This window comes from Ammospiza nelsoni, chromosome 3, assembly GCF_027579445.1.
Source record: "Ammospiza nelsoni isolate bAmmNel1 chromosome 3, bAmmNel1.pri, whole genome shotgun sequence".
NCBI classification, from domain to species: Eukaryota; Metazoa; Chordata; class Aves; order Passeriformes; family Passerellidae; genus Ammospiza; species Ammospiza nelsoni.
This window is the reverse complement of record NC_080635.1, coordinates 202,847-229,926: the sequence shown is the minus strand read 5'-3', so window position 1 is coordinate 229,926 and position 27,080 is coordinate 202,847. Positions and strand designations below refer to the sequence as shown.

The 27,080-nt window shown below is 49.5% G+C and overlaps 1 long non-coding RNA gene across 1 annotated transcript; it reads left to right on the top strand.

The window, feature by feature from the left end:
• The first annotated feature begins 19,431 nt into the window (after positions 1-19,431).
• On the top strand, positions 19,432-20,159 carry LOC132071421 (uncharacterized). The gene is made up of 2 exons (XR_009418110.1): positions 19,432-19,973; positions 20,108-20,159. It is a non-coding gene; the product is annotated as an uncharacterized LOC132071421 (long non-coding RNA).
• The last annotated feature ends 6,921 nt before the right edge of the window (positions 20,160-27,080 follow it).

The window sequence follows — 27,080 nt, the reverse complement described above, 5'->3', positions numbered from 1 at the left end:
CGAGCGCACAGAGCGGCTCCGAGTTGGGCCGAAGCGAGCCGGGCCGCGCCGAGCGCACAGAGCGGCTCCGAGTTCGGCCGAAGCGAGCCGAGCCGCGCCGAGCGCAGAGAGCGGCTCCGAGTTCGGCCGAAGAGAGCCGGGCCGCGCCGAGCGCAGAGAGCGGCTCCGAGTTCGGCCGAAGCGAGGCGATCCGTGCCGAAGGGTCGAGTCCAGCCGAATGCAGATGACAATGGCCGAGTTTAGCCGATTACAGCCGCATTTAGCCGAGCAGCTGTGAGCCTTGCACGCTTGAGGTGAGCGTGCATCGTTGCCGGCCTGGGATTGAGTGAAATGCACTAAGGAAACCAGCTCTGGGGAGGGAGGCAGGGAAATCCTCTCTTAACGTTAGCAATTCGTCCGTCAAACTCGTCACGGCAGGACAGAGTGAAGACTGAAAGCGTAAGAAGATGTGGAGGGAAACAGAGAATCTGGCAGGAGCATCGAACGCACAAGTGCACGAATTTTGCTTTTTGCTTGGATGTAAACTCAGAAGTTGTAAGGAATTTGGGAAGGAGAAGGGACATTTCAGGAGGAGAAGAAGTTGTTGCAGTCCTGGCAAAAGCTTTTGTTCTAGCTAATAAAAGAAGTTAGTTTAAATAAAAAAAAAAAAAAAAGTGGTTTCTTTTTTCTTCACTATTATATTCTTTGGTGGTATATGGTGTGTTGTTTTATTTCTTGGTGTTATTAGCTCTGTGTAAATTGTTTTTTGAGTCAAGCTAACTTTGCATGGGTTGTTTTGTATTTGAGGTAGGATCAATTTCAATCGGTTTCTTTCACAGACTTCTGATAGGTATTACTGGGATTTTGGTTTTGTTTACTGTATGCATAAACATAGAGATTTGGTAGGGCCAGCTGGGCTGCTGGAGTTTTGGGTGTGAATTTATTAGATGGCTTTTATTAAACACAGAATAATTATGTAAGGTAACAGCAAATTACCCAATTACCCAATTGATCTAGCTATGTAACCTTACCACAAAGTTTTATATCTTACCAGTTTTCTGTTCTTCTGCTCCAAGTAGTTGTTGCAAAAAAGAAAGCACTGTTACTTTTCTGAAAAGTTTTCTTCTATAACAAGCCCTTTACTGCCCTTGAATGTGAGTCAGAGGAGCCAAACAGCTGCAGCTGCTCTGAGGGCTTGGTGGGATTCGCCCCCTCCCTTTTCCTGGGTGCCATGGGAACGAGAGGCGGGCACAATCAGGGGTATATTAACCCCAGCCGTGGCTGAGGGGCTTCATTCCCTCTCTGGGATGTGCTGGGTTAAGAGCTCTCCTCATTTCAGTGAAGAGGCTTTTTCAGCCCATCTCAGCTTCTTTTCAGCAGGTGTTTCTGGGCATCTAAAGCACAGAGGCTCGGAAGATTCTGTGAAGAAAACAGCATGGAATACAGAGAGTATTTAGGTTTGTGATTTTGGGTTTTGTGTTTAGGAGTGGTAAGGTGCTTTTGTAATTTTTAGTTTTCCTTTGGTTGTTTTTTTGGTTGGATTTCTTTTGGTAGAATTTTTGGGGTTTTTTGGGGGGTTTTTGGTTGGTTTTCGTGGGTTTTTTGGATTTTTTGATGTTTTCTGTGGTTTTTTTTTGTTTCTGTGGGGAGTTAGGTGTTTAGGGTTTTATTGTTTTTGTGGGGTTTTTTTTGCTCATTTTTTTTTTCATAGTTTGTTTTTGGGATTTTTTTTTTTTTAATTGAGGAGTACAACTCCCTGAAATTCCAAGCTGTGTCAAGCACAATATTTCCCTCAGCAGATTTATCATATCAAAAGAGGGATCTGCCCAGTGTCCAAGATGATGTTTGAGATTGAGGCTTCAGGTGAGTTGAGGATGGTGACTGGGAGAGGGAGGGTGATCAGGTATCCAGTTAGGAGTTCTTGGGAGGGGGTTTGCAGGCAGCAGGGTGAGAAAGGGTGTTTATTTGTTTATTTGAGGGCCCCCCCCCAAGGCCGTTCAGAAGCCTAGCAGAGGCATTGCCATGTCTTAGAGCACACAAGGTCATCCACTGCACTCAGGGGAATGCCATTTAACTTTGCCTTTCTCTAAGCCAGGTGCCACTCCTAATGAAGGCCACCGCCTTGGAATCAGGATGAAGCTGGAGCCTGAGGGAGCCAGGCACACTCAGGAGAGGGCAAGTAGCTGACTTGCAGGGGTTTGGCCCACATAACTCTGGACTCACACTTTGGTTTTCGTTTTCTTTATTGCAGCTGACCGAGAGGCTCCCAGGCCATCACGAGGCCCTCCGAGGCAGACTCATTTCAGGTGCAACGTGGATTCTCCTCACTGATCATCCAAAAGATAAGTCAGGGGCCTTGGCCTGGAGATGAGAGAATAGTGGGTTGGGAGTCCTTGGGGTAGATTTGAAAATTTGCAGCAGGAAAAGCAATCTTCTCCAAGGGCCTCTTAGGACAGCTAAAGGGAGAGGCTCTACTTTTGATGGCAGCTTTGAGGCGGGCAGTGCAGAACAGCTCCGGTCTGTGTCCTGTTGTCCAGTGTTCTGTGTTCCCTAGTGTGTCTTTGGGGTCCCTTTTGCCTTCTCCCCTCGAGACCCTCACCACAAGCATGATGTGTCGTGTTTCATGTCCCCCTGTTTGCCACGTTCTGTGTCACGGGTGTGTGCACACATTTTTTGCCGGAGCTGTTCTGCCCTGCTGCATGGCCTGCTGCAATAGGACAAGCCTTGGGGAGTTGAAATTTGTAATGTGGGCTGTACTTGGGCTCTAGATGCTGTTCCTAGATTGACATCAGGTGTTTGCAGCTTGTGAGTTACCCTGGTGGTGTTTGGCATATGTTCTAACTTTCTTTCAGGTGCAGATGCATTCCATTTGTGGCAGAGGGTCAGGGTTAGGAGGTGCCGGGCCTTCTTAGGAGCGCGGTGAGTAGCAGAGTGGTGGGGTTTTGGCCGATGCGGTGCCAAGAACAGGCACTGATGTTTGGTTCTCTTTACTCTAGCTGTCTGAGAGACACCAGCCCGGTGCCAGCAGGACCTTCCCAGCTGACGAGGTGGCCTTTCTCTGCACCTGACAGGGACCAGCATCCCCAGATGTCTGAGAGATAAGTAGACGGCTGTGACCCACAGAGGGGATGAAGGCCTGGTGCTGGTTTGGGAATTACTGGGAGGGGGTTTTGAGTCCAGTTTGGAGGGGGGGGTGTTCATTAAATGGCTCATTAGGCCCCATGAAAGCCAAGTCTCACATTTGATCACAGTGCTGAGGTGTGCAGCAGGGCAGAGCAGTCCCGGTGTGTCTGGTGTCACTTGTCTGTTGTGCATTATGTGTTGTTTGTGTATCCCATGTCTTTTACCTTAGGGGGGGCCTGTCAGAAACCTTGGCATCATTGGTAGCATCTGTGATCTCTGCATTCCCTGGTCTGGCACCCAGGCCATAGATGCAATTCTGATACTTGTCTGAGCTCCCCAGTCAAAAGTTCTCTCTTTGGAAGCATCCAGTCAGATTTCTTGTCAGGTCTTCTTCCTAGCTGTACCGACAGCTATGCCCCACCTGGATCCATTATGGTGGATTAGGACTTGCAATAATATGAGGTTAGGTGCAGCATTCTGACCGTAGGATTCCTAGGCATCCATCTTTGCTGTCCTTGGAATTAATCATTCAGTTATCATCTTCTTCTTCCAGGGTTCTCTGAGCCTCATCAGCTCACCATCGGTCTCAGCTCGGTCATCTCCTTTTGCATTCTCTCAGTCCTTGCAGCCATTTTCCTTGCCAAGAGATTTCTGTCTGTGTCTTGTGCCCATTGTTTGTCACGTCCTGTCCTGTGTCACGGGTGTCTGCACACATTTGGGACGGGGCTGCTCTGCCGTGCTGCACAGCCTGGTGCGTCAGGAGAAGTCTTGGAGACTTGGAATTTGTAATGTGGGGTGTAGTTGGACTCTAGATGGGATTTGTAGATGGACACGAGATATCTGGAGCTCTTCAGTTATCCTGCAACAGTGTGACTGTTGTCCTCACTTTTTTTTCAGATTGAGATGGATTAAATCTGTGCCAGAGGGCCCCATCCTGGGTGAGGGTATTCCCCCGAGCAGGTGAGGCCCCATTTGTCTCTGCAGCAGAAGTGTGTATGGTGACGGTGTTACAGCTCTGGTCTTTGTCTTTCTTTTAGAAAGTAAATCTGGATGTCAGCAGTCAAGGTGAGCAGCGGGGAGAAGTGGTTGTTATTGCTCATCTCTCAAGCACAACAATTTTTCAGCAGATTTATCGTGTCACAAGAGGGATCTGCCCAGTGTCAAGGATGATGTTTGAGATTGAGGCTTCAGGTGAGTTGAGGATTGTGACTGGGAGAGGGAGGGTGAGCAGGTATCCAGTTAGGAGTTCTTAGGAGGGGGTTTGCAGGCAGCAGGGTGAGTAAGGGTGTTTATTTGTTTATTTGAGGGCCCCCCCCCAAGGCTGTTCAGAAGCCTAGCAGAGGCATTGCCATGTCTTAGAGCACACAAGGTGATCCACTGCACTCACAGGAATGCCATTTAACTTTGCCTTTCTCTAAGCCAGGTGCCACTCCTAATGAAGGCCACAGCCTTGGAATCAGGATGAAGCTGGAGCCTGAAGGAGCCAGGCACACTCAGGGGAGGGCAAGTAGCTGCCTTGCAGGGATTTGGCCCACATAACTCTGGACTCACACTTTGGTTTTCGTTTTCTTTATTGCAGCTGACCGAGAGGCTCCCAGGCCATCACGAGGCCCTCCGAGGCAGACTCATTTCAGGTGCAATGTGGATTCCTCTCACCGATCATCCAAAAGATAAGTCGGGGGCCCTTGGCCTGGAGATGGTGGAGTATCAGGTTGGGCGTTCTTGCGCCAGGTGTAAAAATTGGCAGTGGGAAAAGCAATCTTCTGCAAGGGCCTCTTAGGACAGCTAAAGGGAGAGGCTCTACTTTTGATGGCAGCTTTGAGGCGGGCAGTGCAGAACAGCTCCGGTCTGTCTGGTGTTGTCTCGTGTGCCATGTTACCTGGTGTGTCTTTGGGGTCCCTTTTCCCTTCTCCCCTCGAGACCCTCACCACAAGCATGCTGTGTCGTGTTTCATGTCCCCCTGTTTGCCACGTTCTGTGTCACGGGTGTGTGCACACATTTTTTGCCGGAGCTGTTCTGCCCTGCTGCATGGCCTGCTGCAATAGGACAAGCCTTGGGGAGTTGAAATTTGTAATGTGGGCTGTACTTGGGCTCTAGATGCTGTTCCTAGATTGACATCAGGTGTTTGCAGCTTGTGAGTTACCCTGGTGGTGTTTGGCATATGTTCTAACTTTCTTTCAGGTGCAGATGCATTCCATTTGTGGCAGAGGGTCAGGGTTAGGAGGTGCCGGGCCTTCTTAGGAGCGCGGTGAGTAGCAGAGTGGTGGGGTTTTGGCCGATGCGGTGCCAAGATCAGGCACTGATGTTTGGTTCTCTTTACTCTAGCTGTCTGAGAGACACCAGCCCGGTGCCAGCAGGACCTTCCCAGCTGACGAGGTGGCCTTTCTTTGCTCCTGACAGGGACCAGCATCCCCAGATGTCTGCGAGATAAGTAGACGGCTGTGACCCACAGAGGGGATGAAGGCATGGTGCTGGTTTGGGAATTACTGGGAAGGGTTTTTGAGTCCAGTTTGGAGGTGGGGGTGTGTTCATGAAGTGGCCCCTTAGGCCCCACAAAAGCCAAGTCTCACTTTTCCTCACAGTGCGGAGGTGTGCAGCAGGGCAGAGCAGTCCCGGTGTGTCTCGTGTCACTTGTCTGTTGTGCATTATGTGTTGTTTGTGTTTCTCCTGTCTTTTACCTTAGGACTTTGAGGGCCCTGTCAGTACCCCTGGCATCATCGTTAGCATCAGTGATCTCTGCATTCCCTGGTCTGGCACACGGGCCACAGAATTTTTGACTCGGGAGCTCAGACAGGCATCAGACTCTCTTCTCTCTTTGGAAGCATCCAGTCAGGTGTCTTGTCAGGTCTTCTTGTGAGTTGTATGGACAGCTGTGCCCCACCTGGATCCATTATGGTGGATTAGGACTTGCAATAATATGAGGTTAGGTGCAGCATTCTGACCGTAGGATTCCTAGGCATCCATCTTTGCTGTCCTTGGAATTAATCATTCAGTTATCATCTTCTTCTTCCAGGGTTCTCTGAGCCTCATCAGCTCACCATCGGTCTCAGCTCGGTCATCTCCTTTTGCATTCTCTCAGTCCTTGCAGCCATTTTCCTTGCCAAGAGATTTCTGTCTGTGTCTTGTGCCCATTGTTTGTCACGTCCTGTCCTGTGTCACGGGTGTCTGCACACATTTGGGACGGGGCTGCTCTGCCGTGCTGCACAGCCTGGTGCGTCAGGAGAAGTCTTGGAGACTTGGAATTTGTAATGTGGGGTGTAGTTGGACTCTAGATGGGATTTGTAGATGGACACGAGATATCTGGAGCTCTTCAGTTATCCTGCAACAGTGTGACTGTTGTCCTCACTTTTTTTTCAGATTGAGATGGATTAAATCTGTGCCAGAGGGCCCCATCCTGGGTGAGGGTATTCCCCCGAGCAGGTGAGGCCCCATTTGTCTCTGCAGCAGAAGTGTGTATGGTGACGGTGTTACAGCTCTGGTCTTTGTCTTTCTTTTAGAAAGTAAATCTGGATGTCAGCAGTCAAGGTGAGCAGCGGGGAGAAGTGGTTGTTATTGCTCAGCCCTCAAGCACAACAATTTTTCAGCAGATTCATCGTGTCACAAGAGGGATCTGCCCAGTGTCAAGGATGATGTTTGAGATTGAGGCTTCAGGTGAGTTGAGGATTGTGACTGGGAGAGGGAGGGTGAGCAGGTATCCAGTTAGGAGTTCTTAGGAGGGGGTTTGCAGGCAGCAGGGTGAGTAAGGGTGTTTATTTGTTTATTTGAGGGCCCCCCCCCAAGGCTGTTCAGAAGCCTAGCAGAGGCATTGCCATGTCTTAGAGCACACAAGGTGATCCACTGCACTCACAGGAATGCCATTTAACTTTGCCTTTCTCTAAGCCAGGTGCCACTCCTAATGAAGGCCACAGCCTTGGAATCAGGATGAAGCTGGAGCCTGAAGGAGCCAGGCACACTCAGGGGAGGGCAAGTAGCTGCCTTGGTGGAATTTGGCCCACATAACTCTGGACTCACACTTTGGTTTTCGTTTTCTTTATTGCAGCTGACCGAGAGGCTCCCAGGCCATCACGAGGCCCTCCGAGGCAGACTCATTTCAGGTGCAATGTGGATTCCTCTCACCGATCATCCAAAAGATAAGTCGGGGGCCCTTGGCCTGGAGATGGTGGAGTATCAGGTTGGGCGTTCTTGCGCCAGGTGTAAAAATTGGCAGTGGGAAAAGCAATCTTCTGCAAGGGCCTCTTAGGACAGCTAAAGGGAGAGGCTCTACTTTTGATGGCAGCTTTGAGGCGGGCAGTGCAGAACAGCTCCGGTCTGTCTGGTGTTGTCTCGTGTGCCATGTTACCTGGTGTGTCTTTGGGGTCCCTTTTCCCTTCTCCCCTCGAGACCCTCACCACAAGCATGCTGTGTCGTGTTTCATGTCCCCCTGTTTGCCACGTTCTGTGTCACGGGTGTGTGCACACATTTTTTGCCGCAGCTGTTCTGCCCTGCTGCATGGCCTGCTGCAATAGGACAAGCCTTGGGGAGTTGAAATTTGTAATGTGGGCTGTACTTGGGCTCTAGATGCTGTTCCTAGATTGACATCAGGTGTTTGCAGCTTGTGAGTTACCCTGGTGGTGTTTGGCATATGTTCTAACTTTCTTTCAGGTGCAGATGCATTCCATTTGTGGCAGAGGGTCAGGGTTAGGAGGTGCCGGGCCTTCTTAGGAGCGCGGTGAGTAGCAGAGTGGTGGGGTTTTGGCCGATGCGGTGCCAAGATCAGGCACTGATGTTTGGTTCTCTTTACTCTAGCTGTCTGAGAGACACCAGCCCGGTGCCAGCAGGACCTTCCCAGCTGACGAGGGGCCTTTCTTTGCTCCTGACAGGGACCAGCATCCCCAGATGTCTGCGAGATAAGTAGACGGCTGTGACCCACAGAGGGGATGAAGGCATGGTGCTGGTTTGGGAATTACTGGGAAGGGTTTTTGAGTCCAGTTTGGAGGTGGGGGTGTGTTCATGAAGTGGCCCCTTAGGCCCCACAAAAGCCAAGTCTCACTTTTCCTCACAGTGCTGAGGTGTGCAGCAGGGCAGAGCAGTCCCGGTGTGTCTCGTGTCACTTGTCTGTTGTGCATTATGTGTTGTTTGTGTTTCTCCTGTCTTTTACCTTAGGACTTTGAGGGCCCTGTCAGTACCCCTGGCATCATCGTTAGCATCAGTGATCTCTGCATTCCCTGGTCTGGCACACGGGCCACAGAATTTTTGACTCGGGAGCTCAGACAGGCATCAGACTCTCTTCTCTCTTTGGAAGCATCCAGTCAGGTGTCTTGTCAGGTCTTCTTGTGAGCTGTATGGACAGCTGTGCCCCACCTGGATCCATTATGGTGGATTAGGACTTGCAATAATATGAGGTTAGGTGCAGCATTCTGACCGTAGGATTCCTAGGCATCCATCTTTGCTGTCCTTGGAATTAATCATTCAGTTATCATCTTCTTCTTCCAGGGTTCTCTGAGCCTCATCAGCTCACCATCGGTCTCAGCTCGGTCATCTCCTTTTGCATTCTCTCAGTCCTTGCAGCCATTTTCCTTGCCAAGAGATTTCTGTCTGTGTCTTGTGCCCATTGTTTGTCACGTCCTGTCCTGTGTCACGGGTGTCTGCACACATTTGGGACGGGGCTGCTCTGCCGTGCTGCACAGCCTGGTGCGTCAGGAGAAGTCTTGGAGACTTGGAATTTGTAATGTGGGGTGTAGTTGGACTCTAGATGGGATTTGTAGATGGACACGAGATATCTGGAGCTCTTCAGTTATCCTGCAACAGTGTGACTGTTGTCCTCACTTTTTTTTCAGATTGAGATGGATTAAATCTGTGCCAGAGGGCCCCATCCTGGGTGAGGGTATTCCCCCGAGCAGGTGAGGCCCCATTTGTCTCTGCAGCAGAAGTGTGTATGGTGACGGTGTTACAGCTCTGGTCTTTGTCTTTCTTTTAGAAAGTAAATCTGGATGTCAGCAGTCAAGGTGAGCAGCGGGGAGAAGTGGTTGTTATTGCTCATCTCTCAAGCACAACAATTTTTCAGCAGATTTATCGTGTCACAAGAGGGATCTGCCCAGTGTCAAGGATGATGTTTGAGATTGAGGCTTCAGGTGAGTTGAGGATTGTGACTGGGAGAGGGAGGGTGAGCAGGTATCCAGTTAGGAGTTCTTAGGAGGGGGTTTGCAGGCAGCAGGGTGAGTAAGGGTGTTTATTTGTTTATTTGAGGGCCCCCCCCCAAGGCTGTTCAGAAGCCTAGCAGAGGCATTGCCATGTCTTAGAGCACACAAGGTGATCCACTGCACTCACAGGAATGCCATTTAACTTTGCCTTTCTCTAAGCCAGGTGCCACTCCTAATGAAGGCCACAGCCTTGGAATCAGGATGAAGCTGGAGCCTGAAGGAGCCAGGCACACTCAGGAGAGGGCAAGTAGCTGCCTTGCAGGGATTTGGCCCACATAACTCTGGACTCACACTTTGGTTTTCGTTTTCTTTATTGCAGCTGACCGAGAGGCTCCCAGGCCATCACGAGGCCCTCCGAGGCAGACTCATTTCAGGTGCAATGTGGATTCCTCTCACCGATCATCCAAAAGATAAGTCGGGGGCCCTTGGCCTGGAGATGGTGGAGTATCAGGTTGGGCGTTCTTGCGCCAGGTGTAAAAATTGGCAGTGGGAAAAGCAATCTTCTGCAAGGGCCTCTTAGGACAGCTAAAGGGAGAGGCTCTACTTTTGATGGCAGCTTTGAGGCGGGCAGTGCAGAACAGCTCCGGTCTGTCTGGTGTTGTCTCGTGTGCCATGTTACCTGGTGTGTCTTTGGGGTCCCTTTTCCCTTCTCCCCTCGAGACCCTCACCACAAGCATGCTGTGTCGTGTTTCATGTCCCCCTGTTTGCCACGTTCTGTGTCACGGGTGTGTGCACACATTTTTTGCCGGAGCTGTTCTGCCCTGCTGCATGGCCTGCTGCAATAGGACAAGCCTTGGGGAGTTGAAATTTGTAATGTGGGCTGTACTTGGGCTCTAGATGCTGTTCCTAGATTGACATCAGGTGTTTGCAGCTTGTGAGTTACCCTGGTGGTGTTTGGCATATGTTCTAACTTTCTTTCAGGTGCAGATGCATTCCATTTGTGGCAGAGGGTCAGGGTTAGGAGGTGCCGGGCCTTCTTAGGAGCGCGGTGAGTAGCAGAGTGGTGGGGTTTTGGCCGATGCGGTGCCAAGATCAGGCACTGATGTTTGGTTCTCTTTACTCTAGCTGTCTGAGAGACACCAGCCCGGTGCCAGCAGGACCTTCCCAGCTGACGAGGGGCCTTTCTTTGCTCCTGACAGGGACCAGCATCCCCAGATGTCTGCGAGATAAGTAGACGGCTGTGACCCACAGAGGGGATGAAGGCATGGTGCTGGTTTGGGAATTACTGGGAAGGGTTTTTGAGTCCAGTTTGGAGGTGGGGGTGTGTTCATGAAGTGGCCCCTTAGGCCCCACAAAAGCCAAGTCTCACTTTTCCTCACAGTGCTGAGGTGTGCAGCAGGGCAGAGCAGTCCCGGTGTGTCTCGTGTCACTTGTCTGTTGTGCATTATGTGTTGTTTGTGTTTCTCCTGTCTTTTACCTTAGGACTTTGAGGGCCCTGTCAGTACCCCTGGCATCATCGTTAGCATCAGTGATCTCTGCATTCCCTGGTCTGGCACACGGGCCACAGAATTTTTGACTCGGGAGCTCAGACAGGCATCAGACTCTCTTCTCTCTTTGGAAGCATCCAGTCAGGTGTCTTGTCAGGTCTTCTTGTGAGCTGTATGGACAGCTGTGCCCCACCTGGATCCATTATGGTGGATTAGGACTTGCAATAATATGAGGTTAGGTGCAGCATTCTGACCGTAGGATTCCTAGGCATCCATCTTTGCTGTCCTTGGAATTAATCATTCAGTTATCATCTTCTTCTTCCAGGGTTCTCTGAGCCTCATCAGCTCACCATCGGTCTCAGCTCGGTCATCTCCTTTTGCATTCTCTCAGTCCTTGCAGCCATTTTCCTTGCCAAGAGATTTCTGTCTGTGTCTTGTGCCCATTGTTTGTCACGTCCTGTCCTGTGTCACGGGTGTCTGCACACATTTGGGACGGGGCTGCTCTGCCGTGCTGCACAGCCTGGTGCGTCAGGAGAAGTCTTGGAGACTTGGAATTTGTAATGTGGGGTGTAGATGGACTCTAGATGGGATTTGTAGATGGACACAGGATATCTGGAGCTCTTCAGTTATCCTGCAACAGTGTGACTGTTGTCCTCACTTTTTTTTCAGATTGAGATGGATTAAATCTGTGCCAGAGGGCCCCATCCTGGGTGAGGGTATTCCCCCGAGCAGGTGAGGCCCCATTTGTCTCTGCAGCAGAAGTGTGTATGGTGACGGTGTTACAGCTCTGGTCTTTGTCTTTCTTTTAGAAAGTAAATCTGGATGTCAGCAGTCAAGGTGAGCAGCGGGGAGAAGTGGTTGTTATTGCTCATCTCTCAAGCACAACAATTTTTCAGCAGATTTATCGTGTCACAAGAGGGATCTGCCCAGTGTCCAAGATGATGTTTGAGATTGAGGCTTCAGGTGAGTTGAGGATTGTGACTGGGAGAGGGAGGGTGAGCAGGTATCCAGTTAGGAGTTCTTAGGAGGGGGTTTGCAGGCAGCAGGGTGAGTAAGGGTGTTTATTTGTTTATTTGAGGGCCCCCCCCCCCAAGGCTGTTCAGAAGCCTAGCAGAGGCATTGCCATGTCTTAGAGCACACAAGGTGATCCACTGCACTCACAGGAATGCCATTTAACTTTGCCTTTCTCTAAGCCAGGTGCCACTCCTAATGAAGGCCACAGCCTTGGAATCAGGATGAAGCTGGAGCCTGAAGGAGCCAGGCACACTCAGGAGAGGGCAAGTAGCTGCCTTGCAGGGATTTGGCCCACATAACTCTGGACTCACACTTTGGTTTTCGTTTTCTTTATTGCAGCTGACCGAGAGGCTCCCAGGCCATCACGAGGCCCTCTGAGGCAGACTCATTTCAGGTGCAATGTGGATTCCTCTCACCGATCATCCAAAAGATAAGTCGGGGGCCCTTGGCCTGGAGATGGTGGAGTATCAGGTTGGGCGTTCTTGCGCCAGGTGTAAAAATTGGCAGTGGGAAAAGCAATCTTCTGCAAGGGCCTCTTAGGACAGCTAAAGGGAGAGGCTCTACTTTTGATGGCAGCTTTGAGGCGGGCAGTGCAGAACAGCTCCGGTCTGTCTGGTGTTGTCTCGTGTGCCATGTTACCTGGTGTGTCTTTGGGGTCCCTTTTCCCTTCTCCCCTCGAGACCCTCACCACAAGCATGCTGTGTCGTGTTTCATGTCCCCCTGTTTGCCACGTTCTGTGTCACGGGTGTGTGCACACATTTTTTGCCGGAGCTGTTCTGCCCTGCTGCATGGCCTGCTGCAATAGGACAAGCCTTGGGGAGTTGAAATTTGTAATGTGGGCTGTACTTGGGCTCTAGATGCTGTTCCTAGATTGACATCAGGTGTTTGCAGCTTGTGAGTTACCCTGGTGGTGTTTGGCATATGTTCTAACTTTCTTTCAGGTGCAGATGCATTCCATTTGTGGCAGAGGGTCAGGGTTAGGAGGTGCCGGGCCTTCTTAGGAGCGCGGTGAGTAGCAGAGTGGTGGGGTTTTGGCCGATGCGGTGCCAAGATCAGGCACTGATGTTTGGTTCTCTTTACTCTAGCTGTCTGAGAGACACCAGCCCGGTGCCAGCAGGACCTTCCCAGCTGACGAGGGGCCTTTCTTTGCTCCTGACAGGGACCAGCATCCCCAGATGTCTGCGAGATAAGTAGACGGCTGTGACCCACAGAGGGGATGAAGGCATGGTGCTGGTTTGGGAATTACTGGGAAGGGTTTTTGAGTCCAGTTTGGAGGTGGGGGTGTGTTCATGAAGTGGCCCCTTAGGCCCCACAAAAGCCAAGTCTCACTTTTCCTCACAGTGCTGAGGTGTGCAGCAGGGCAGAGCAGTCCCGGTGTGTCTCGTGTCACTTGTCTGTTGTGCATTATGTGTTGTTTGTGTTTCTCCTGTCTTTTACCTTAGGACTTTGAGGGCCCTGTCAGTACCCCTGGCATCATCGTTAGCATCAGTGATCTCTGCATTCCCTGGTCTGGCACACGGGCCACAGAATTTTTGACTCGGGAGCTCAGACAGGCATCAGACTCTCTTCTCTCTTTGGAAGCATCCAGTCAGGTGTCTTGTCAGGTCTTCTTGTGAGCTGTATGGACAGCTGTGCCCCACCTGGATCCATTATGGTGGATTAGGACTTGCAATAATATGAGGTTAGGTGCAGCATTCTGACCGTAGGATTCCTAGGCATCCATCTTTGCTGTCCTTGGAATTAATCATTCAGTTATCATCTTCTTCTTCCAGGGTTCTCTGAGCCTCATCAGCTCACCATCGGTCTCAGCTCGGTCATCTCCTTTTGCATTCTCTCAGTCCTTGCAGCCATTTTCCTTGCCAAGAGATTTCTGTCTGTGTCTTGTGCCCATTGTTTGTCACGTCCTGTCCTGTGTCACGGGTGTCTGCACACATTTGGGACGGGGCTGCTCTGCCGTGCTGCACAGCCTGGTGCGTCAGGAGAAGTCTTGGAGACTTGGAATTTGTAATGTGGGGTGTAGTTGGACTCTAGATGGGATTTGTAGATGGACACGAGATATCTGGAGCTCTTCAGTTATCCTGCAACAGTGTGACTGTTGTCCTCACTTTTTTTTCAGATTGAGATGGATTAAATCTGTGCCAGAGGGCCCCATCCTGGGTGAGGGTATTCCCCCGAGCAGGTGAGGCCCCATTTGTCTCTGCAGCAGAAGTGTGTATGGTGACGGTGTTACAGCTCTGGTCTTTGTCTTTCTTTTAGAAAGTAAATCTGGATGTCAGCAGTCAAGGTGAGCAGCGGGGAGAAGTGGTTGTTATTGCTCAGCCCTCAAGCACAACAATTTTTCAGCAGATTCATCGTGTCACAAGAGGGATCTGCCCAGTGTCCAAGATGATGTTTGAGATTGAGGCTTCAGGTGAGTTGAGGATTGTGACTGGGAGAGGGAGGGTGATCAGGTATCCAGTTAGGAGTTCTTGGGAGGGGGTTTGCAGGCAGCAGGGTGAGTAAGGGTGTTTATTTGTTTATTTGAGGGCCCCCCCCCCCAAGGCTGTTCAGAAGCCTAGCAGAGGCATTGCCATGTCTTAGAGCACACAAGGTGATCCACTGCACTCACAGGAATGCCATTTAACTTTGCCTTTCTCTAAGCCAGGTGCCACTCCTAATGAAGGCCACAGCCTTGGAATCAGGATGAAGCTGGAGCCTGAAGGAGCCAGGCACACTCAGGAGAGGGCAAGTAGCTGCCTTGCAGGGATTTGGCCCACATAACTCTGGACTCACACTTTGGTTTTCGTTTTCTTTATTGCAGCTGACCGAGAGGCTCCCAGGCCATCACGAGGCCCTCTGAGGCAGACTCATTTCAGGTGCAATGTGGATTCCTCTCACCGATCATCCAAAAGATAAGTCGGGGGCCCTTGGCCTGGAGATGGTGGAGTATCAGGTTGGGCGTTCTTGCGCCAGGTGTAAAAATTGGCAGTGGGAAAAGCAATCTTCTGCAAGGGCCTCTTAGGACAGCTAAAGGGAGAGGCTCTACTTTTGATGGCAGCTTTGAGGCGGGCAGTGCAGAACAGCTCCGGTCTGTCTGGTGTTGTCTCGTGTGCCATGTTACCTGGTGCGTCTTTGGGGTCCCTTTTCCCTTCTCCCCTCGAGACCCTCACCACAAGCATGCTGTGTCGTGTTTCATGTCCCCCTGTTTGCCACGTTCTGTGTCACGGGTGTGTGCACACATTTTTTGCCGGAGCTGTTCTGCCCTGCTGCATGGCCTGCTGCAATAGGACAAGCCTTGGGGAGTTGAAATTTGTAATGTGGGCTGTACTTGGGCTCTAGATGCTGTTCCTAGATTGACATCAGGTGTTTGCAGCTTGTGAGTTACCCTGGTGGTGTTTGGCATATGTTCTAACTTTCTTTCAGGTGCAGATGCATTCCATTTGTGGCAGAGGGTCAGGGTTAGGAGGTGCCGGGCCTTCTTAGGAGCGCGGTGAGTAGCAGAGTGGTGGGGTTTTGGCCGATGCGGTGCCAAGATCAGGCACTGATGTTTGGTTCTCTTTACTCTAGCTGTCTGAGAGACACCAGCCCGGTGCCAGCAGGACCTTCCCAGCTGACGAGGTGGCCTTTCTTTGCTCCTGACAGGGACCAGCATCCCCAGATGTCTGCGAGATAAGTAGACGGCTGTGACCCACAGAGGGGATGAAGGCATGGTGCTGGTTTGGGAATTACTGGGAAGGGTTTTTGAGTCCAGTTTGGAGGTGGGGGTGTGTTCATGAAGTGGCCCCTTAGGCCCCACAAAAGCCAAGTCTCACTTTTCCTCACAGTGCTGAGGTGTGCAGCAGGGCAGAGCAGTCCCGGTGTGTCTCGTGTCACTTGTCTGTTGTGCATTATGTGTTGTTTGTGTTTCTCCTGTCTTTTACCTTAGGACTTTGAGGGCCCTGTCAGTACCCCTGGCATCATCGTTAGCATCAGTGATCTCTGCATTCCCTGGTCTGGCACACGGGCCACAGAATTTTTGACTCGGGAGCTCAGACAGGCATCAGACTCTCTTCTCTCTTTGGAAGCATCCAGTCAGGTGTCTTGTCAGGTCTTCTTGTGAGCTGTATGGACAGCTGTGCCCCACCTGGATCCATTATGGTGGATTAGGACTTGCAATAATATGAGGTTAGGTGCAGCATTCTGACCGTAGGATTCCTAGGCATCCATCTTTGCTGTCCTTGGAATTAATCATTCAGTTATCATCTTCTTCTTCCAGGGTTCTCTGAGCCTCATCAGCTCACCATCGGTCTCAGCTCGGTCATCTCCTTTTGCATTCTCTCAGTCCTTGCAGCCATTTTCCTTGCCAAGAGATTTCTGTCTGTGTCTTGTGCCCATTGTTTGTCACGTCCTGTCCTGTGTCACGGGTGTCTGCACACATTTGGGACGGGGCTGCTCTGCCGTGCTGCACAGCCTGGTGCGTCAGGAGAAGTCTTGGAGACTTGGAATTTGTAATGTGGGGTGTAGATGGACTCTAGATGGGATTTGTAGATGGACACAGGATATCTGGAGCTCTTCAGTTATCCTGCAACAGTGTGACTGTTGTCCTCACTTTTTTTTCAGATTGAGATGGATTAAATCTGTGCCAGAGGGCCCCATCCTGGGTGAGGGTATTCCCCCGAGCAGGTGAGGCCCCATTTGTCTCTGCAGCAGAAGTGTGTATGGTGACGGTGTTACAGCTCTGGTCTTTGTCTTTCTTTTAGAAAGTAAACCTGGATGTCAGCAGTCAAGGTGAGCAGCGGGGAGAAGTGGTTGTTATTGCTCATCTCTCAAGCACAACAATTTTTCAGCAGATTTATCGTGTCACAAGAGGGATCTGCCCAGTGTCAAGGATGATGTTTGAGATTGAGGCTTCAGGTGAGTTGAGGATTGTGACTGGGAGAGGGAGGGTGAGCAGGTATCCAGTTAGGAGTTCTTAGGAGGGGGTTTGCAGGCAGCAGGGTGAGTAAGGGTGTTTATTTGTTTATTTGAGGGCCCCCCCCCCCAAGGCTGTTCAGAAGCCTAGCAGAGGCATTGCCATGTCTTAGAGCACACAAGGTGATCCACTGCACTCACAGGAATGCCATTTAACTTTGCCTTTCTCTAAGCCAGGTGCCACTCCTAATGAAGGCCACAGCCTTGGAATCAGGATGAAGCTGGAGCCTGAAGGAGCCAGGCACACTCAGGAGAGGGCAAGTAGCTGCCTTGCAGGGATTTGGCCCACATAACTCTGGACTCACACTTTGGTTTTCGTTTTCTTTATTGCAGCTGACCGAGAGGCTCCCAGGCCATCACGAGGCCCTCTGAGGCAGACTCATTTCAGGTGCAATGTGGATTCCTCTCACCGATCATCCAAAAGATAAGTCGGGGGCCCTTGGCCTGGAGATGGTGGAGTATCAGGTTGGGCGTTCTTGCGCCAGGTGTAAAAATTGGCAGTGGGAAAAGCAATCTTCTGCAAGGGCCTCTTAGGACAGCTAAAGGGAGAGGCTCTACTTTTGATGGCAGCTTTGAGGCGGGCAGTGCAGAACAGCTCCGGTCTGTCTGGTTTTGTCTCGTGTGCCATGTTACCTGGTGCGTCTTTGGGGTCCCTTTTCCCTTCTCCCCTCGAGACCCTCACCACAAGCATGCTGTGTCGTGTTTCATGTCCCCCTGTTTGCCACGTTCTGTGTCACGGGTGTGTGCACACATTTTTTGCCGGAGCTGTTCTGCCCTGCTGCATGGCCTGCTGCAATAGGACAAGCCTTGGGGAGTTGAAATTTGTAATGTGGGCTGTACTTGGGCTCTAGATGCTGTTCCTAGATTGACATCAGGTGTTTGCAGCTTGTGAGTTACCCTGGTGGTGTTTGGCATATGTTCTAACTTTCTTTCAGGTGCAGATGCATTCCATTTGTGGCAGAGGGTCAGGGTTAGGAGGTGCCGGGCCTTCTTAGGAGCGCGGTGAGTAGCAGAGTGGTGGGGTTTTGGCCGATGCGGTGCCAAGATCAGGCACTGATGTTTGGTTCTCTTTACTCTAGCTGTCTGAGAGACACCAGCCCGGTGCCAGCAGGACCTTCCCAGCTGACGAGGGGCCTTTCTTTGCTCCTGACAGGGACCAGCATCCCCAGATGTCTGCGAGATAAGTAGACGGCTGTGACCCACAGAGGGGATGAAGGCATGGTGCTGGTTTGGGAATTACTGGGAAGGGTTTTTGAGTCCAGTTTGGAGGTGGGGGTGTGTTCATGAAGTGGCCCCTTAGGCCCCACAAAAGCCAAGTCTCACTTTTCCTCACAGTGCTGAGGTGTGCAGCAGGGCAGAGCAGTCCCGGTGTGTCTCGTGTCACTTGTCTGTTGTGCATTATGTGTTGTTTGTGTTTCTCCTGTCTTTTACCTTAGGACTTTGAGGGCCCTGTCAGTACCCCTGGCATCATCGTTAGCATCAGTGATCTCTGCATTCCCTGGTCTGGCACACGGGCCACAGAATTTTTGACTCGGGAGCTCAGACAGGCATCAGACTCTCTTCTCTCTTTGGAAGCATCCAGTCAGGTGTCTTGTCAGGTCTTCTTGTGAGCTGTATGGACAGCTGTGCCCCACCTGGATCCATTATGGTGGATTAGGACTTGCAATAATATGAGGTTAGGTGCAGCATTCTGACCGTAGGATTCCTAGGCATCCATCTTTGCTGTCCTTGGAATTAATCATTCAGTTATCATCTTCTTCTTCCAGGGTTCTCTGAGCCTCATCAGCTCACCATCGGTCTCAGCTCGGTCATCTCCTTTTGCATTCTCTCAGTCCTTGCAGCCATTTTCCTTGCCAAGAGATTTCTGTCTGTGTCTTGTGCCCATTGTTTGTCACGTCCTGTCCTGTGTCACGGGTGTCTGCACACATTTGGGACGGGGCTGCTCTGCCGTGCTGCACAGCCTGGTGCGTCAGGAGAAGTCTTGGAGACTTGGAATTTGTAATGTGGGGTGTAGTTGGACTCTAGATGGGATTTGTAGATGGACACGAGATATCTGGAGCTCTTCAGTTATCCTGCAACAGTGTGACTGTTGTCCTCACTTTTTTTTCAGATTGAGATGGATTAAATCTGTGCCAGAGGGCCCCATCCTGGGTGAGGGTATTCCCCCGAGCAGGTGAGGCCCCATTTGTCTCTGCAGCAGAAGTGTGTATGGTGACGGTGTTACAGCTCTGGTCTTTGTCTTTCTTTTAGAAAGTCAATCTGGATGTCAGCAGTCAAGGTGAGCAGCGGGGAGAAGTGGTTGTTATTGCTCAGCCCTCAAGCACAACAATTTTTCAGCAGATTCATCATGTCACAAGAGGGATCTGCCCATTGTCCAAGATGATGTTTGAGATTGAGGCTTCAGGTGAGTTGAGGATGGTGACTGGGAGAGGGAGGGTGATCAGGTATCCAGTTAGGAGTTCTTGGGAGGGGGTTTGCAGGCAGCAGGGTGAGTAAGGGTGTTTATTTGTTTATTTGAGGGCCCCCCCCCCAAGGCTGTTCAGAAGCCTAGCAGAGGCATTGCCATGTCTTAGAGCACACAAGGTGATCCACTGCACTCACAGCAATGCCATTTAACTTTGCCTTTCTCTAAGCCAGGTGCCACTCCTAATGAAGGCCACAGCCTTGGAATCAGGATGAAGCTGGAGCCTGAAGGAGCCAGGCACACTCAGGAGAGGGCAAGTAGCTGCCTTGCAGGGATTTGGCCCACATAACTCTGGACTCACACTTTGGTTTTGGTTTTCTTTATTGTAGCTGACCAGAGGCTAACAGGTGATCATGGGGCCCTCCGAGGCAGACTCATTGCTGGTGCAACATGGATTCCCATCACCTATCATCCAAAAGATAAGTCGGGGGCCACGGCCTGGAGATGGGAGAGTAGCAGGTTGGGAATCCCTGGGACAGATTTAAAAATTGGCATGTATGTAAGCATGTTGCCTTATATTGTGTGTACTTACACTCTATGTGGACTTGCACTGTATGCATCAGCTTATATTGTGTGTACTTACACTGTACCACTAATGATCGCAGCTGCCCTGCCCTGGCACGTAGTCACAGTTAGGTAGAACAGTTATAACAACTTTACTGTTCATCTGTCTTTTGTGGGATTTTGGGTAGAAAATTTATCAGTCCAGAGTGGGGACAAGTCCTAGCTGTCAGCCACCTGTTGACCCTTCCTGTTGTCTCACAGGTCCTCATGGCTGCTGTTTTCCCCAGGATCTGCCATTTACCTCAAGGAGCGGCAGCCAGAAGATGTGTCAAAGCACCTTCTTCATCATTTCAGGTAAGGGCCACAGTGAGCATGTAAGTGGAAGGAGTATGTGTGAGAGCACGTGGCTGTGTCTGTCTGCTCGTCTCTATGTGTGTGAGCGCATGCTGACTGGATTTAACCTTGTGTGTGTGACTTTTGCTTTCCAGGTTTTGCAACTCCTTGTTAAATTTAGAATAAAAAATCCCCAGCTGCCTTCCACCCTGGCTGATTTTTTTTTTTGGTCCTGGCCAAGTAAAAACCCAGAAAAATACCACAAGATAGGCTAGAAAAGAACCAAAAAACCAAGGAAAAAAACCCAATATGGGTGAGAATACCGAGAAAAAAACCCCCAAGATGGGCAAGAAAAAAATGCAGAAAACACCCACAGAAAACCAAGAAAAAAACCCCAGGATGGGCAAGAAGAATCCCAGAAAAACAATGCTACATGGACCAGAAAAAACCCAGGAAAAACCGGAAAAAAATCCGGAAAAAAAAGGGAAAAAAATCCCAAGATGGGCAAGGAAAAAAACCCCCCCAAAAAAAACCACAAGATGGGCAAGGAGAAGATCCACAAAAAACCCAGAAAAATCACAGAAAAACCCCCAAGAAGGGCAAGAAAAAAGCCAGAAAACACCCACAGAAAACCAAGGAAAAAACCCCAAGATGGGTGAGAAAACTCCCAGGAAAAAAAACCAAGATGGACCAGAAAAAACCCTTAAAAAACCAAGGAAAAAAAAAAAAAAAAAAAAACCGGAAAAAAACCCAAGGATAGGCAAGAATACTCCAGAAAAAACCTCAGAAAAAATCCGCAAGCTGGGCAAGAAAAAACAAGAAAAAAACACAAAAAAAACCCCCAAGATGGGCAAGAAGAAATCTGGAACAAACACCCCAAGACTGGCAAGAAAAAACGCCAAGATGGGCAAGAAAAAACTGACGTAAAACCGGCCGCAAAGCGCGACTGTCGTAAAACCGGCCGTAAAGCACGACTGTCGTAAAATCAGCCGTAAAGCGCGACTGTCGTAAAATCGGCCGTAAAGCGCGACTGTCGTAAAAGGTGCCGTAAAGCGCGACTGTCGTAAAAGGTGCCGTAAAGCGCGACTGTCGTAAAAGGTGCCGTAAAGCGCGACTGTCGTAAAGACGGCCGTAAAGCGCGACTGTCGTAAAATCGGCCGTAAAGCGCGACTGTCGTAAAGACGGCCGTAAAGCACGACTGTCGTAAAATCGGCCGTAAAGCGCGACTGTCGTAAAGACGGCCGTAAAGCGCGACTGTCGTAAAAGGTGCCGTAAAGCGCGACTGTCGTAAAATCGGCCGTAAAGCGCGACTGTCGTAAAAGTTGCCGTAAAGCGCGACTGTCGTAAAAGGTGCCGTAAAGCGCGACTGTCGTAAAACCGGCCGTAAAGCGCGACTGTCGTAAAAGGTGCCGTAAAGCGCGACTGTCGTAAAAGGTGCCGTAAAGCGCGACTGTCGTAAAACCGGCCGTAAAGCGCGACTGTCGTAAAATCGGCCGTAAACGCGACTGTCGTAAAACCGGCCGTAAAGCGCGACTGTCGTAAAAGGTGCCGTAAAGCGCGACTGTCGTAAAAGGTGCCGTAAAGCGCGACTGTCGTAAAAGGTGCCGTAAAGCGCGACTGTCGTAAAATCGGCCGTAAAGCGCGACGGTCGTAAAAGGTGCCGTAAAGCGCGACTGTCGTAAAAGGTGCCGTAAAGCGCGACTGTCGTAAAATCGGCCGTAAAGCGCGACTGTCGTAAAAGGTGCCGTAAAGCGCGACTGTCGTAAAAGGTGCCGTAAAGCGCGACTGTCGTAAAGACGGCCGTAAAGCGCGACTGTCGTAAAAGGTGCCGTAAAGCGCGACTGTCGTAAAACCGGCCGTAAAGCGCGACTGTCGTAAAAGGTGCCGTAAAGCGCGACTGTCGTAAAATCGGCCGTAAAGCGCGACTGTCGTAAAAGGTGCCGTAAAGCGCGACTGTCGTAAAACCGGCCGTAAAGCGCGACTGTCGTAAAATCGGCCGTAAAGCGCGACTGTCGTAAAAGGTGCCGTAAAGCGCGACTGTCGTAAAAGGTGCCGTAAAGCGCGACTGTCGTAAAACCGGCCGTAAAGCGCGACTGTCGTAAAATCGGCCGTAAACGCGACTGTCGTAAAAGGTGCCGTAAAGCGCGACTGTCGTAAAACCGGCCGTAAAGCGCGACTGTCGTAAAAGGTGCCGTAAAGCGCGACTGTCGTAAAAGGTGCCGTAAAGCGCGACTGTCGTAAAAGGTGCCGTAAAGCGCGACTGTCGTAAAACCGGCCGTAAAGCGCGACTGTCGTAAAACCGGCCGTAAAGCGCGACTGTCGTAAAAGGTGCCGTAAAGCGCGACTGTCGTAAAATCGGCCGTAAAGCGCGACTGTCGTAAAATCGGCCGTAAAGCGCGACTGTCGTAAAAGGTGCCGTAAAGCGCGACTGTCGTAAAATCGGCCGTAAAGCGCGACTGTCGTAAAAGGTGCCGTAAAGCGCGACTGTCGTAAAAGGTGCCGTAAAGCGCGACTGTCGTAAAACCGGCCGTAAAGCGCGACTGTCGTAAAACCGGCCGTAAAGCGCGACTGTCGTAAAAGGTGCCGTAAAGCGCGACTGTCGTAAAAGGTGCCGTAAAGCGCGACTGTCGTAAAATCGGCCGTAAAGCGCGACTGTCGTAAAAGGTGCCGTAAAGCGCGACTGTCGTAAAACCGGCCGTAAAGCGCGACTGTCGTAAAACCGGCCGTAAAGCGCGACTGTCGTAAAAGGTGCCGTAAAGCGCGACTGTCGTAAAAGGTGCCGTAAAGCGCGACTGTCGTAAAACCGGCCGTAAAGCGCGACTGTCGTAAAAGGTGCCGTAAAGCGCGACTGTCGTAAAATCGGCCGTAAAGCGCGACTGTCGTAAAATCGGCCGTAAAGCGCGACTGTCGTAAAAGGTGCCGTAAAGCGCGACTGTCGTAAAAGGTGCCGTAAAGCGCGACTGTCGTAAAAGGTGCCGTAAAGCGCGACTGTCGTAAAATCGGCCGTAAAGCGCGACTGTCGTAAAAGGTGCCGTAAAGCGCGACTGTCGTAAAAGGTGCCGTAAAGCGCGACTGTCGTAAAATCGGCCGTAAAGCGCGACTGTCGTAAAAGGTGCCGTAAAGCGCGACTGTCGTAAAATCGGCCGTAAAGCGCGACTGTCGTAAAACCGGCCGTAAAGCGCGACTGTCGTAAAAGGTGCCGTAAAGCGCGACTGTCGTAAAAGGTGCCGTAAAGCGCGACTGTCGTAAAACCGGCCGTAAAGCGCGACTGTCGTAAAAGGTGCCGTAAAGCGCGACTGTCGTAAAAGGTGCCGTAAAGCGCGACTGTCGTAAAACCGGCCGTAAAGCGCGACTGTCGTAAAAGGTGCCGTAAAGCGCGACTGTCGTAAAAGGTGCCGTAAAGCGCGACTGTCGTAAAATCGGCCGTAAAGCGCGACTGTCGTAAAATCGGCCGTAAAGCGCGACTGTCGTAAAATCGGCCGTAAAGCGCGACTGTCGTAAAAGGTGCCGTAAAGCGCGACTGTCGTAAAACCGGCCGTAAAGCGCGACTGTCGTAAAATCGGCCGTAAAGCGCGACTGTCGTAAAAGGTGCCGTAAAGCGCGACTGTCGTAAAATCGGCCGTAAAGCGCGACTGTCGTAAAAGGTGCCGTAAAGCGCGACTGTCGTAAAAGGTGCCGTAAAGCGCGACTGTCGTAAAACCGGCCGTAAAGCGCGACTGTCGTAAAACCGGCCGTAAAGCGCGACTGTCGTAAAAGGTGCCGTAAAGCGCGACTGTCGTAAAATCGGCCGTAAAGCGCGACTGTCGTAAAATCGGCCGTAAAGCGCGACTGTCGTAAAAGGTGCCGTAAAGCGCGACTGTCGTAAAAGGTGCCGTAAAGCGCGACTGTCGTAAAAGGTGCCGTAAAGCGCGACTGTCGTAAAATCGGCCGTAAAGCGCGACTGTCGTAAAAGGTGCCGTAAAGCGCGACTGTCGTAAAAGGTGCCGTAAAGCGCGACTGTCGTAAAAGGTGCCATAAAGCGCGACTGTCGTAAAACCGGCCGTAAAGCGCGACTGTCTTAAAAGGCCCTAGGTAGGTTCTAGATACAGTTCTAGGTCTAGTTCTAGGTGCGTTCTAGGTACGTTCTAGATGTAGTTCCGTACACTGAATATGGTCTGGGTGTGGTCTAGATTACGTTATAGGTGCATTCTAGACTGCGTTCTAGACTGCGTTCTAGACTGCGTTCTAGGCATGTTCTGGGTTACGCTCTAAGTTTGTCCTAGAGCGCGTTCTAGGTACGTTCTAGATTGCGTTCTAGGTGTGTTCTAGATTGCGTTCTAGGCATGTTCTAGATTGCGGTCTAGGTGTGTTCTAGATTGCGTTCTAGGTGAGCGCTAGGTTGCGTTTTAGGCACGTTCTAGACTCTAAATTGCGTTCTAGATTGCTTTGTATTGGCCTCTAGATTTGCGTTCTAGGTGCATTCTAGACATGTTCTAGACTCTACGGATCGTTGTAGATTGTGTTCTAGGTATGTTCTGGGTTCCGTTCTAGGTACAGTTCTAGGTACGTTCCAGAATGTTATGTTCTGTATATGTACTAGATATGTATTAAGTATGCTTCCGGATATGATTCTAGGTATTACTCTATGTTATATAGAATTATGTATAATATATATTAATAATATATAATACATACAATATATAATTCTATATAATCTATATAATATAATATATAAAGTATATATTCTATTTACAAATATTAATTGGTTTCACTCCAAGTATGAATTGAATTTGGCTGCTCAGTCATGCAACAAGCTGGTCCTTCATCTGAATGGATGTGCTTGCTTGAATGCTGGCCAGTGCCTGATGGCTGGAAGGCAAATGAAACTTTCCCTCACAAAATTGTGCAGTGGTATCATGGGTTGACTGGGAAAAAATAATGTATTTTCCTATGCCCGTTTCAGTTACTGTTGATTATTTTCAGATTCAGAATAGAAGCATAAATTGTCAAAGCAAAATACCAGGTGAGAATTCTCTGAGGAAGAAGGAAAAGCCAGGCGTTTTTATAATCCCTAAAAGTTTGTTCTTTAGAAGAATCCAAACATAAACTTAACTCTTGAGCATTTATGTTTATACAATTCATTGTACTCACAGGAAATAACATTAGGAATTGATTACTGCTGGTATCACCCCCTTCATAGCTGTGTGGACTAAGTTGATTCCAGTCATGTACAGAACTTGTGGGATTTTACTTCTTCAATTGTAATTGTTGTCCCAACCTCAATTTGAACCTGAAATGTCACCAGACTATCCTTTTTAGGTTAAAATAGAAAATAAAATATTGGAGCCTTTTGACTTCAGTAGTCTAACTCTGCTGAGTTTCCAGGATCCATCTGTAAATTAGTTTGGCTTTCAGCTTCCACTGTCCATAACATGTTCACTGTTCATAATTTTAACTTCAGACAGGGAACTGATGTTCAGGCAAAAATGGATGGTTTAACACATAGCTCTAGATATAGCTCTAGATATAGCTCTAGATATATAGAATTAGATATAATATATAATAATAATATATAATATATAAAATATATAATTATATATAACAATAGATATAATATTATCTATAAAGTATATATTCTATATAAGATATATTTCTATGAATACTATATATTTATATACATATTTTCAACTGCTTCTCAGATGAAAATGATTCAAGAACACTCCTCTTTCCAGACCAGTGACAAAATTGGATTTTCAGCAGAACAAAACACGTGTGAGCTCTCAGGTGGGGAGCTCCAGAGTCCTGAGCCCCCAGCTGATTCCAGTGCTGCCTTCTGTCTAATCCCAGCCTGTGTTGGCAACCTGCCCTCCCATTTCAGCAGAAATTCAGAGAGGTGAGCTGGAGTCACTGGGCACAGCACAGTGGCTGGAGCTCATCAGCCTGTTCCATACAGAAACCAGCTCTAGCAGAGTTATTCTGCTCCTGTGGTGTGCTCAGCTGGGCTGAGGTGAATCAGTCTGTTTGAATGGATTGCCTGGGAGCATCATGCAGTAATAGTCTCAAAGTGCATTGTCACCATATCCTTACCTGCTCAAGGAAAATTCCCTGGAGCTTTGAGTGCTAAGAACATGGAGTGCATGGAGGAATGGTTTCCTTCAGGCTCTCTGGTTTCCCAATATGTTTTTGGTGGCGACTGGTTCATGGAGAGGATGAGAAACAAGTATGATGTTCTGTAGAAGAAGGTTTATTAGTTCTGTTGGTCTCTGACTATATTTCTGTTATTAATCTGTTTTAGTTAGTAATTGGACAGGTCACCTGTGCATAGGACTGGGAGTTGTTATAACTCCTCTAGGTGAGGCTGTAGCATGTTTCTTCAATCCTTGGCATAGAGAGGAGTCAATACCATGTTATTTAATGGAGGCTGAAGAGTGTTTGTGCTCCTAAAATATTTGAGACAAGGAAGATCCTGTCCATAGTGATTTGATAAAGGACAGGGATCCTACCCTTTCTGTCTGTCAGTGCTGACTCACACATGTTTGTTATTTGCACCATACCACTGCCTGTGTAGCTCTTAAGACCCCCTTAGGCATCCAGACACAGTCTGTATCTCAAACAGCCTAAAAATTCAATGATGGGATGAATTCTTTTGGAGACTATTTTTCTCTTATTAGGTTCCTATCTCAAGTGAACAAACTGCTTGATTTACAGCACTGTTGTTTGAGACGTACCCTTGTGTAGCTGAAGATTCGTGTAATTGCTACTTTGCAGCAAATAAAAAACATTTCTCTGGTTCAAACTGCAATTTGACTATTTCTGCTGTGTAGAGCCCATTATCAGAGCCTTGATGAGGCGCAGAACAGATTTGGATGAAAATGATGAGATTTGGATGAAATGGCCCTCCATCAGGGCAGGCTACAAAGATCCTCCTCTTTGAGGTATTGGCCCTTTTGATGCATAAAATGCATGAAAATTTGCTTGAAAAGTGCAAGTTGATGAGTAAAAGAGAATTCACAGTAATTGTAGTGAAATGAAAAAAGAAAACAAGGCAAAAGCATTGGAAAGAATATGTTTAATTGCATGTAATTACTTGATGTGGGTTTCAGTCAGGGAAAAAAGGAGAAAGGAACATGCTAAATAGCACTGGTGTGG